The sequence below is a fragment of the Amborella trichopoda genome, chromosome 10 (assembly GCF_054954075.1).
Source record: "Amborella trichopoda isolate Santa Cruz 75 chromosome 10, AtrichopodaSantaCruz75HAP2 v2.0, whole genome shotgun sequence".
Taxonomy (NCBI): domain Eukaryota; kingdom Viridiplantae; phylum Streptophyta; class Magnoliopsida; order Amborellales; family Amborellaceae; genus Amborella; species Amborella trichopoda.
The window spans coordinates 4,698,650-4,711,593 of NC_142345.1; the positions used below are offsets into that span (position 1 = coordinate 4,698,650).

Sequence of the window (12,944 nt, forward strand, 5' to 3'; positions counted from 1 at the left end):
TTCTCCATCTTTGATAGTGGTGCTCTCATATCCTCGTCATTTAGTACTCTGGTACACTGTTTTAGTACTTCTTATGTTACCTTGTGTAGAACTTCAAGCAATTTAATTTTTTTGTACGGTACAAGTCCTGGGGTTTCATTCTTATGGAACCTGGGGCATTACTCATTTCTTAACCTTTTGAGCTTATTATAAAATGAAACAATTGTTGAGCATGTTGTTCCATATAGGCAGCAAAGAAAACATCAAGAATATTTGTTGTACGGATTTTGTGGGTATGGCCTTCCATGACTTTCTGGCACTCAATCTTACTTCACAACATGGTACCCAAAGTTACACTCCATGTATCCAAAAAAAGTGCATGATGGATCATCTTCTTCTCTAAGTGGGTACCTTTCAAGGTGATCTGGACTTTGTGGTCTCTGCAATATTTGGTCTTCTTCAAAATGACATTCAAACTGGTAACCTTTGAGCATGCTAAAAAATCGCGCTTTTTTTGGCCCTCTGGTCCTCAACAAAACCAAGATATGCCAGCTAGTTTTTGAGGTTATCTGAGCCTTTGTTCACAATTGCTATTTCTTATGTGTTATTGGATCTCCAAATTGAGATCAATTGGTGCTCTTGAGGTGATCAGTATATGTTTTTCAAAAGAATTATGGCTTGTTGAGTTTCGGGGTTCTCTCCTTATTGACAAATTAGCTAGTATTTCTTGAGGTGATCTCGATATTGGGTCTTGAAGTTGGGGTTTTGTCTTGAATCTTCTAAGAATTCACAGGTATTTTATGCGCTCATTTATGTTTTTGGTTTTGGGAACTTATTTTGGTGGGGTAAAATTGGGATTTGAATGTGAAATCAGAAGGTCAAGATTGCATTGGAGCCACTTGGTCACATTTGTTGACCAAAAATAATTTGTGTTGAGGGGTCTTTTTAACTCTGTATTGATATGAAGTTGTGATTCTTTCTAGATGTCAACTTCATGTATGTTGGGGAATTTAAGATAGGTCAGAAGTTAAACTCAGTGGTCATGCCTTTTCTTGCACTGACTGTTGGATTTTCCTCCAATCCCTCTCTGACGTTTTGTTTGATTCGAATATGATATGTTATTCTCTTCTGTGGGGGGTGCTTTGCTTTCAATAAAAAAAATATTGATAGTCACATATTTTTCCTTGTTTTTGATGTGCATATTCCATTTCATGTTATTGTTTGCTGACTGCTCTACTTCGCTTGGGACTGCCTTGGGTCATTCTGCAAGATAATTTAATATTGATACTTATAGTCCTTGTTAGCCGACTCCCATTAATTGGGAAAAAGCTATGACGATGACTTATAGTCCTTGTTAGCTACCAAAATATTGTTTTTGAAGTTTTGATATGAATTATTTTCCCCTTAAATGAATACAATATTTCCTCTAAATATCCCAATCAGAAAAATATGTGATTTAATGGTCATTGGTAAAAACAGGGCACTTAATGTTCATCCGGAGCTGTAAAATGTTTGTAGTCCAGGAATTTTGCGTGTCTCTATGAAGTATGATTCTGGTTTAAGCTGAAAAACTTGTGTTGTCTTATCCAAATGTTCACCTTGTATCAATTCCTGCTCCTTCAACTGATAATTTTGGTTGAGCTACCTTCCATAGAAAAGTTGAAACCAGAATCGCTAGGGCCTTGACATGGTTCGAGCTTACATTGGATTGGTCCTGCAATATCCTGGCTCGCTCATTGCACCTTGTAATGAGCATCTCTCTCCTCCCAACGCTTTGCACATGCAAATACCAAATGATTCAAATAGAACCCAATAATCCACCAAAAAGCCACATAATGAGAAGCTTGTTCATGTTTCTATTATGTACTTGTTCATGCTTGGAGAACTACTAATTTCCATTATACTTTCATTGTGTGTCATTCAGGCAGTGGTCACTCATGCTTCACTGTGTGGTTTTTCATGATAGAACAAATCCTTTTTCTTTTCTGTTTTTTTATGTGGTAGTGAAACTTTTTTTTGTAAACTCTGGCTTGAAGGAAATTGTTTGTATGGTTGGGAATAATTAAAAAATGCTTTGAATATTAAATATGCTTCAAATATGATAGCGCTTTGTTTCTTGGAGTTGATGGGTGGGGACTTCCATTCTTCCATGGTTGGGAATAATTAAAAAATGCTTTGAATATTAAATATGCTCCAAATATGATAGCGCTTTGTTTCTTAGAGTTGATGGGTGGGGACTTCCATTCTTACTAAGGAGAAGGGCAAAACAAATAATTTTGGTAAGGACCTTCAACAATTGAACCCAAGCCTTTTCCCAAACAAGGACCGTCTCAAACGATTTCGAGCCATTTGTTATAATAAAGAGAGCATGTGCAAAATGGTATAAGAAGGGTGAAGACCTTAAACTTTTTCTTAACCCGTCTCAGGCCGGGGTAAAGGAGTTGGGTTGTATCAGGTAGGCAACCAATATAAAATTTTTCTACAATTTTTAATGGATCATGAATCTACGTTATCTGCTTATATCCTTGATAAAGCAGAATGACAGACTACGATTTGTGTAGCAGATCTCAAATAGATCGGAAAAAGCTCTGACGATGATGGGGGCACGGACTTATAAAGATATTACACATAAGATATTTGGGGCAACTTGAGCTTCTGTGGTTGCTAACAGTGGTGTAAACCTCATACTTCGCCCCAGGACTCAGTCACTGCATAGGCAATTCAGCTTCAGGGGACTGAAGTCAACTCACTGACTCTCAGTCTTTAGAACACTGTATATTTTTAGGGACATTTTGCTGTATTTTTTGACAGACATGCAGACTCAGGCATGCACGGATGAGATTTGGATCATTTGAGTCTGACTCATCTAAAGCCCTTGCGTGCCTGTTTCACTTAACATAGGTGAGTCCGAGTAGGTCCCGCGAAGTTTTAAAACTGATTCTTGCACTTTAAAAGGAGTAGGCTTAAGCTGTTCTATGAGTGAACACACCGCTTTGGCAAACAAGGATAGCCATTGCAAACTGAGGTTGATGCATAGTAATACTAATATATAATACATATTGCTTCCTGTCATTTGTAAGCAATCAAAATCCAAAATGTAGCAGTTGATATGGTCAAGTTTGTAACAAAAGCTAAAATTTCAGCATCAGATCACTGGAAAATGATAAATACTTAGATCACATTTTTCATTTATAAATATCATGTCTACAGCCAAGTTTCAACACTTTTCATCTAGGCCTACAAAATTAAGAGGCCTTCCATTTTAGAAACTTGCTGATTATCTACTTCGATCATAAGACCTGGCTATTCAGCAAAGATATATGGTTCTTGTGCTAGTGGAGTTACAGGTATTTTGTAATGTTTCAAAGACTACCTCAAATGTAGAGGTTTGCTTGAAATTTTCCCTCTTCTGAGTTCAAGTACTGATTGACTTTAATGTTTGTCATACCCCTTTCAATTGACACGAACAAATTCAATACCAAGACTAATCTATGGTGCTGATGTTCAAGCAATCCAAAGGTGCTTTGGTTCTTTTAAAATCATCATTATCATAGGTTTCACTATATCCTGAAGCATGAGGATGCTGTGGGGTTGTCAAAGATATCCTAGTGTATACATTTTAAAAAAAAAAACCATGATTTCATGAACCAAAGTAGAGAGAAAGAACTGTGGTCTGCCAAATATGAAACATTGATGCCAGACAAGAGGCAAAGAAAATAAAATAGAACTGGGAAATGGGTTGAGATCATGACGGTCGTTCCTCAGATGACCCAGAAATGGGTTGAGATCATGACGGTAGTTCCTCAGATGACCCAGAACAGGTCTCAGGCTCCATTCCCACCCAATTCTCAAGTTACTGTTAAAAAAAAAAAACTTGGAAAGAGATAGTCACCTTCCTTCAAATTGTTTGGTTTTTTCACTTTTCATGGTGTTCATTGCCATCTAAGACTAGAGACTTTTTTCTGCAACCAAGAAGAAATCCATAACTAGCAGCAACATATCCTTCAAAAAAGCAAAAAAAACTAAGCTTATCTAATGGAAGTGAGAAAGTAGATAGGGATTTTAGGATATAACAAAATATAATTCCACCAAATATACTTATCCAAAAAAAAAAAAAAATTCCACCAAATACTGCTTCTGCTAGATATCATTTGGGTTCAAATACCATTCAACAACAATCAACATGCCCTAAAATCTATTCATATTACATTCATAGAATTTCAAATAATGTACCTGTATTGATCACCCTCATGCCATAAAGACCTTGAAAATAGCCTTTAGGCCTTTCATTTCTCCTTACAAAGTAAAAAGAAAACATAGGCACTCCCTGTACACCAAAGAAAACATAGAACCTTTTAACCGAAGGTAAATGGTCTTGCAGCATAGGCACTCCTTGTACACTAAAGTCCTAATAAAACAAGATTTCCTTGTGTATTTCTCCCTTCTTTTAATGTAGGACTCTTTCCTTGCAACAATATTTCCATGCTTATATAGATAGATTGTTTCTAGTTTTGTTTAAGCTTGTATTTCCAAAATAAGTAAGAAAAATAACTTCTCCGTGGCGCATCCCTTTTATCCTTATGCATGGCTATGCTAATGTTCTTTGTATTGTTCCAATTTTACTAGGCGGCAAGCTTTTTATGTTTCCCTTACAACATAAAAACTTAGGGAAATTATTACAGATATACCTTAATTTTTGTCTATTCAGAGAAAAAAACTCCAACTTTCATAAACCTTGTTCACAACATTTTTCTTCAATTTTAGTCGTTTTGTGACCAAAATAACCTTCATGGTAGTAGTATTACCGTAATAACTTGAATTAATATTACGGTACTTTAAGTACCGTGATGACTACCCTCTCTTCTTTATGAGAAACAATAGTTTTTTCTCACCTCTCTCTCCCTCTATCTCTCTCTATAGGAGGCATGTCAAACAATCCTCTTGGGCATCTGCTTCCTAGGTTTACATCTCATAACGAGACACATTGTAGGCACCATTGTCACGAACGAGTAGGCTATGTTGCATTATGTGCTTAAAAGCTAAATTAAAACGATTGATTTTCTCACTCTAATTCATTGCCGGTGCATCGCATCAAACTGCATCTTGAATAATTCATATTTATTAGATTTCTTTCTAGGTAATTAACTTGAGATATTTCTTATTTTTTATGTTGAAATCTTGAGGGATGAGATGGACCCACTAAGTTCCCAAGAGTTGAGGCCAATGTCGTGAGATTGTGGATCGCAGAGGTTAGGATTTTTCTGAACAATGAGAACTCAAAAGATAACTTCTAGGTGCGTGTCTCTCCATGGCCATGAAAGACTTGGTTATAAAGGGATGGAGGGGGCCCTTCTCTAAGATTCGACTTCCTCTTGGAATATCTGAGAAAACATGACCCACTCTTGGGAGGTGGGTAGTTATCATCTACCTGTTAGATAACGACATCTTCTCTCTCTAAGAAGCCCTTATTTTTAGTCATAAATATTAAATCATAAGAGAGAGAAAAATGGCATGTTTAAAGGCCACATGACCACCCACAGGTACCAACATCTCCCACTTGGCCATGAGGGCTAGATATATTGAAATATCATAAAATTGTTACCACTTAATGGGTTTAACATTTATGAACATATCTTTGTCATGAGGCTTCTTATGTTAGTGCGGTTAAACATCTCATAACAAAAAATATCCAAAGTCATGCCATGGGGTTTTTCACACAAATGCAGCTTTTCCTCTCATGACCAAGACATCAAAGAAAAAACAATCCCATTTGGGAGTTCCTGACTTAGATATTTCTAAGTTTCATCAAAGCTACATGCTTTGATAATATTTCTAAACTTAATCTATTTGTTAAAAGGTCTGCAATCATATCATAAATAACTTACAGTTATTTCATTCTTTCCAATAATATCATAAATATAATGATAATCAATTTCAATATGCTTACCCTTGGAACTATGAGCTCAATTTTTAATTAATGAGATAGCAGCCTGATTATCACAAAAACATTTAACAGGTCCGTCAGCTATATCCAGCTTCAAATCATTTATGAAGTGTTTAATCTAGACGACATTGGTTAGCTGCCTCGATCTCGCCGGTCGGGCCGAGAAGACCCGGCTGACAGGACCCGGGTTCTTTGAGGGGAAACCTAGGGGCTGGAGACCGCTCTCTTGGGAATCGCGGCCCGCGTAAGAGTGAGTACACACTTCAGATGCGGGCAGGGTACTTACTAGTGAGAGATGAATTAAAGGTCGTGAGGCGAGACTTACCTCACGTGGGTCCGTGACACGCTCGGGCTAGCTCATATGGCCACCATCTTAGATCATGAAGAAAACCCCCCAAACTGGTTCAGACTCGCCTCCCTTAACCTCCTTGCTTCCTTCCTCAGGAGACCCCGACTTGTCTTTAGGCGAGCAGACACATACGTGTATGCCCAAAGAGAAATGGAAAGAATGGGGGGAATGGTGTCGTAGAGTTCGCGTCAATCCGACAGCCTTACGGCGTCTTCTTAACAAGGAACTCACGACAGTTTCAAGGAATGGAGAAAGAAGAGAGATGTGAAGGTAGATGTGTTAGAAGGAGAAGTGAGAAAAGGAGAAGGAGAAACGAGAAAGCGGTAGAGGGAGAAAGAGATAGAAGATAGAGAGAGATAGTGAGAGAAGACAAGAAGGAGATAGTGAGAGAAGACAAGAGGGAGTTAATGAGAAGGAGAGAAGAAGATAGAGATAGAAGAGAGCGGATAGAGAAAAGTAGTAAGAGAGAGGAGAATTATAGAACAAGATAGTGAGAGAGAGAGGAGAAAGTAAAGAAAGAGGAGAGAAGAGTGGTAAGAGAGAAGAATATAGAGAAGGATAGTGAGAAAGAGGAGAAGATAGAGAAAGGAGAGAGAAGATAAAGATAGTGGAAGGTAGAGAGAGATAGAGAGAATAGAAAGGATGGAAAGAGATAGGAGATAGAGAGAGGCAGTGAGAGAGGAGATAGAAGAGAGAGAAAGGACAAGAGTTTAGAAGCGAGGGAGAAGGCGAGACAATAGCTAAGCCACCGTTCGGGGAAGATGGAGGAGATAAAAGACAAAGGAGAAGCTAGAAGAAAGGGAAGGCGAGACGACGACTTAGCCGCCGTTCGGGGAAGAGGGAGAGAAGTATAAGAGAAGAGAGAAGCTTAGAAGGAAGGGAGAAGGCAAGACGACAACTGAGTTGCCATTAGGGGAAAAGGGAGAGGACAAAAGCGACAGAAGAAAGCTTAGAAGGAAGGAAGACGGCGAGACGACGGTTGAGCTGCCGTTTGGGGAAGAGGGAGGTGACAGAAGAGAAAGGAGAAGCTAGAAGAAAGGGAGCAGCGAGACGGCGGGTAAGCCGTCATCCGGGGGAGAGGGCGAGAAGTAGAAGAGGAGGAGAAAATGAGAAGGCGGCTGAGACTGCCACTCAGGGAAAAGGCTCAGGCCGCCACTCAGGGAGAAGAGAGAGAAGGTAAAAAGGAGAAGAGGATGAGACGGCGGCTGAAGCTTACCACTCTTCAAAAAAGGTTTGGGCTGCCGCTCCGAGAGAAGAGAGAGAAGGTAAAAAGGAGAAGAGGGCGAGACGACGGCTGAAACCCATTACTCGTGGTAAAAGGCGCAGGCTGTTGTTTCGAGGAGAAAGAGAAAGAGAGAGAGCAAGGAGAAATGAAGAGAGGGAAAGAGGAAGAAGAGAGAGAAAGATGCGAGAGAAAAAGAAGGGAAGAGTAGGAGAGAGAAAAAAGGAAAAAGAAGATAGAAAGAAAGAAGAGAGGGAAAGAGGTAGAAGAGAAAGAGAAAGCAAGAAGAGAGGAAGAGAGAGAGAAAGAAAAAGGAGAGAGAAAGAGGGAGAAGATGAGGAGAGAGAAAGAAGAGAGGGAGAAAGAGTAAGGAGAGAAAGAAGGGGAAGAGGAGGAGAGAGAAAGAAGAGAGGGAGAAAGAGTAAGGAGAGAAAAAGAGGGAGAAGAGGAGGAGAGAAAAAAAAGAGAGGTAAAGAGGAAGAAAAGAGAGAAAAAAGAAGAAGAAAAAGAGTAAGGAGAGAGAAAGAGAGGGAAGAGGAGGAGAGAGAAAAAAGAGAGGGAAAGAGGAATAAGAGAGAGAAAGAGCAAGTAGAGAGAAAGAGGGGGAAGAGGAGAGAGAGAAAGAAGAGAGGTCGGTGGCCAGCACGTGGGAAGGGAGAGGATTACCTAGTAGGTCTTGGCTCTGCAGCTAAGACCAGGGGCAGCGAGTAAAATATTCTCTCTCCTCTCTATCTAACAAAAGCTAAGCAAAATAACCAAGAACCAAGAGCATAAGATTAAAGGGCGGTCAAAAGATTATCCAAAGGATCTAATGATCAACCAACCTTTTTCAAGGTATTAATGCTAGGTATATATAGGCAACCATGGAAAACATGAGTGGATGCTAAAAAACTAACCTAATTGCTGAAAAATAGACATTATCTAAATTAAATAAATGCTAAAAATTAGGGGCAAAATGACGATTTTGCCCCTCACCCACAACAAGCTAAGTAATTCCATATCAATCCCTGTCATGGCCATGAACTCACGTGAACTTCTCGTGGCTGGTATGGGATCCTTCCGGCCACTATTTGACCAAAATAATATCGAAAACTTGTAAAGCTCGGTGAGGTGGTCATTTTGGTATAGATTTTGAGCCATGAATTGAGGTTTTGGGCCGCTAACTTGAGGCGGCAAAGTTGTGAGAAACTTGAGATTTTAGATTCAAGATTGCACTCATTTCTCTGTTGTTTTCCTGTGATGTGGATTGACGAGCAAGTCGCCATGATCATTTTGCAAAAAGAATGGCTCGATTTGGTGCCCAAATGGCCACTTTTTCAATTGCGAAATTTTGGCCAGAATTGGGATTCTGGTGGTCGAAAATTGCCTCGTTTTTGTCCCTAAAATGCAGTAAATCCAACTGTTCATCACACGTGAGATTTGACCTGAATGGAGTCCTCGACCTTGTGGTCGCGATGCATCCATTTTTAGGCCGATCGGCTATGCAGGCGCTGTGATACGATTATTTGATCGAAGGGACCTCTCTCTTGAAAAATCCTGCAACTTTTGCTTTTCCATGGCGATCTTCTCTTTTTCGATTTCTCCCTGCTTAGGCTATGTCATCAGGTATGCCATACATTAAAACGATTGGGCCGATGAGATGAATATCTTCCAAATTTTGGGCTGATTCTGACCCAGGATTAAGGAGATACGGCCATGGGAAGTTCAGCTCGAAATTGGAAACCACAGTTTCCATAAATGGAAGCTGGTTCACTGAGGGTGCACCATGATTGCGTGCAGCCTACCCATTTTTGGTAACTTGGTTACAGATTGGTTCAGAAACATCCGATCAAGACGAAACTTGGTACCCGGGGATTTTCAACCTTTTGAATCCAACAGAAGCGATCCAGTGTTCATCTGAAGCTTCGGTGATAGAGGTTCTTCATTTAGCATGCTAGAGGCAGAATTTGAAAACTGTTTTGGCGTCTGATTCGTCTTAACTTCGTCGGATCACGACGAAACTTGGCGAGTGTTCTTAAGAGACCCTTAGCCACGTTTTTAAATCATTTTAGGTCATTCTGGGACTGTTGGCAATTATGCTCAGAATCAGGGCTTATTTGCCTACTATTACTTTCGTGGCCCACATGCATTTTGGTACCTGTGGACCTAAATCGCAAACTATTTTCTCCTTATGCACATCGAAGATAACAAGTGTCAAAAAATACTCTTCAACAGGCATAAGTTGTACCAATGCTACAAGCAATATATTCGGCTTCTATAGTATACCAAGCTACACAACCTTGTTTCTTGCTAGACCAAGAAGTACATCCACCTCCAAAGAGGAATACAGATCTTGAGGTTGATTTTCTATCATCTGAGTCTCCTGCAAAGTCTGCATCAGAGTACCCAGTAACCTCTAAGTTGTCAGCTTGAAAGCACAACTTGTCATTTTTAGTTTTCTAAATATACCTGAGTATCTTTTTTATGGCTTGCCAATGAGCCATCCCAGGATTACTTTGAAATCTACTTACAAGACTATATGCATCAATCAAATCAGGTCATGTACACAACATAACATAATTTATATATCCTACAGATTGAGCACATAAAATTCTTTCTATTTCAGCTTTATCATTATCATTTAATGAACACATTTTCTTCGATAATTTCAAGCCTTTACAAACGGGTGTATCTATGGGCTTACAATTTTTCATCTTAAATCTCTTTAAAATACTTTCTAGATAATTTTCTTGAGATAAATATAGAAGTCTCGAACTTCTATCTCTTGTTATTTTCATGCCCAATACATATGAGGCTTCTCCAATATCAGTCGTGTCAAAATGGGAACTTAGCCATGATTGCGTATGGTTAATCATGCCAATATCATTACCAGCTATCACAATATCATCTACATACAGTGATATTATAACAAAATTGCTCCCACTATTCCATACATACACACAATGGTCTAATCTATTGGCTGCATAACCAATTTCAGTGATTGCATTATGAAAAGTAATGTACCACTGCCTAGAAGACTGTTTTAGACCATACAAAGATTTCTTAAAGTGATATACTTTGTCTTCTTGGCCTTTAATTACATATCATTTTGGTTGTTTCATGTATATATCTTCTTTAATTCTCCAATTAACTGTTTTGACATCCATCTGAAATATTTATATATCATAGTATGCAACTAATGCTAGGATGATCCTAATAGATGAAAAATTTGCTACTGGAGAATAAGTCTTTACATAATCTATGCCCTCCCTTTGGGTAAATCCTTTTGTTACCAACTTAGGTTTATATTTATCAGTAGATCCATTTGCATTAAGCTTTTTCTTTATAACTCATTTGCAACCAATGACTTTTGTATCTTTAGGGAGGTCAATCAACTCCCAACCTTGATTTCTTTCAATAGAAGCAGGTTCATCACCCATGGTTTGAGTCCACTCAGCAGAGTCATGTGAGCTAATAGCTTCATTGTAGCTTTGAGGTTTATCTACTGAATCTTCACTTATTGAAGAATAATTATCTTCATTCATAAATACATAAAATTCTTCTAAAGTCATGGGTGGTGTCTAGCTGTTTTAGGCATATTTGGTTCACTTGATTCAATTGAATCATTCTCACAAAATGTATAGGGATACTGACAAATAGGGTATTGGAGACCCTTATCTTTATTAATTTCGTGTAAGTCAATATGCTTACTTAAAATATTTTCATCATCTATATTTTCTAAGAAATGAGCATCACGACTCTCTACTAAGGATCTAGTCTCATGGTTATAGAATCTATAGCCCTTAAAATTTCTAAATAACCTATAATGAACATTTTATAGTTTTACTTTGTAATTTATCCCTATTTTTGTGGTGGTATAAGTACATGTACCCAAGGACCCTAAACTTTCAAGATAATAAGGTCAGGTTTTCTACCTATTCATAATTCATATAAGGTCAAGTCTATCGATTTTATTAGAACACGATTAATAATATACATTGCAGTGTTGAAAGCCTGACCCCAAAAAATAGTTGATAAGTAAATGACTTATCATAGACCTAACTATGTTCATTAGAGTTTTATTTCTTCTTTTGGCTACACCATTTTGTTGTGGTGTATATGACATAGTTGTTTGGTGAATTATACTATGCTTTTTACAAATTTCATTAAATAAGGTGAAGCAATATTCACCTCCCCTATCTGTTCGCAGAGTTCTAATATGTCTACCTAGTTGATTTTCTACCTCAGCTTTATATTTTTAAAAAATTTATAAAGCATCTAATTTTTTTAATAATTAAGTATACATATCCATAGCGTGAATAATCATCTATAAATGTTATGAAATATTCCATACCTCTCTATTTTATTACATTTAATGAGCCACATATATCAAGAGTGAACAATATTAAGCAGGTCACTAAACCTTTTCCTTTTAGAGAAATGCTTCTTAATTAATTTACTAGAAATACATGGCTTGCATGTTTTGAACACAATTGCTCTTAAATTGGGGAGCAAGCCTCTTTTAACTATGTGATTCATTTTATCTTTATTTATATGTTCTAATCTTCAATGCCATAAATATGAATCATCCACACACAAAAGCATCAAAAGATGCATAAGAATAATTATAAAGATATGAATTTTCATAAATATTCAATCGATACAAATTGTCAACTTTAGTACCACATACCAATGCTCTAGAATGCTTCTCAATATTGACCTAAACCTTATTTCATAACCCTTGTCGTCTAGCCTAAGGATAAAAATCAAATTACGCATCATATTGAATGCATACAATGTATCAGTCAATAAGAGATTTGTTCTTCCTGATAAACACATCTTGAATGTATCACACCTAATACATTACAGTAAGTGTCATTTCCCATATAAATCCGTTGGTTATCGGCTGCAATCTCCTTCAACTCTGTGAATTCATCCTTGGTCCTCTAGACATGTCCAGTGGAGGTTGAGTCGATCCACCAATTTGTTAAGTCATAGTCGACAACTATTGATTTTAGGACTACGCAGATCAAATCTTTTCTTTTATTTTGATTATTTCAAGCATGATTATTATTCTTTTTTCTATTTTTGTTTTTCAACTTGGGACAATTAAACTTAATGTACCCAATTTCCTTACAATAAAAACAAGTCTTCTCAACCTTATTTTTTTTATTTTTAAAATTTCTCCCATTTCCCTTATACGTATTATTTTTCTGATTATTGCAAGGTTTCTTGGGGATCTGAGAAGATGAACTTTGTAGTCTTTTGATTTTTAAAATTCCTTCCATTTCCCTTGTACCTATTATTTTTCTGATTATTGCAAGGTTTCTTAGGGATCTGAGAAGATGAACTTTGGGCAAAGTAGAGCTCATTTGACTTTTGCTTCATTCTTCTATCAGCTTTAATACTGAGATGCATGTGAAGATTTAACATGGTTATCCCTTGTGCAACAATTTTCAATGCAATTACAA

The 12,944-nt window shown here is 37.6% G+C and overlaps 1 non-coding gene across 1 annotated transcript; it reads right to left on the reverse strand.

The window, feature by feature from the left end:
• Window positions 1-4,519: 4,519 nt before the first annotated feature.
• Window positions 4,520-4,627, reverse strand: LOC148780016 (U6 spliceosomal RNA). The gene has a single exon (XR_016043481.1). It is a non-coding gene; the product is annotated as a U6 spliceosomal RNA (small nuclear RNA).
• Window positions 4,628-12,944: the final 8,317 nt, after the last annotated feature.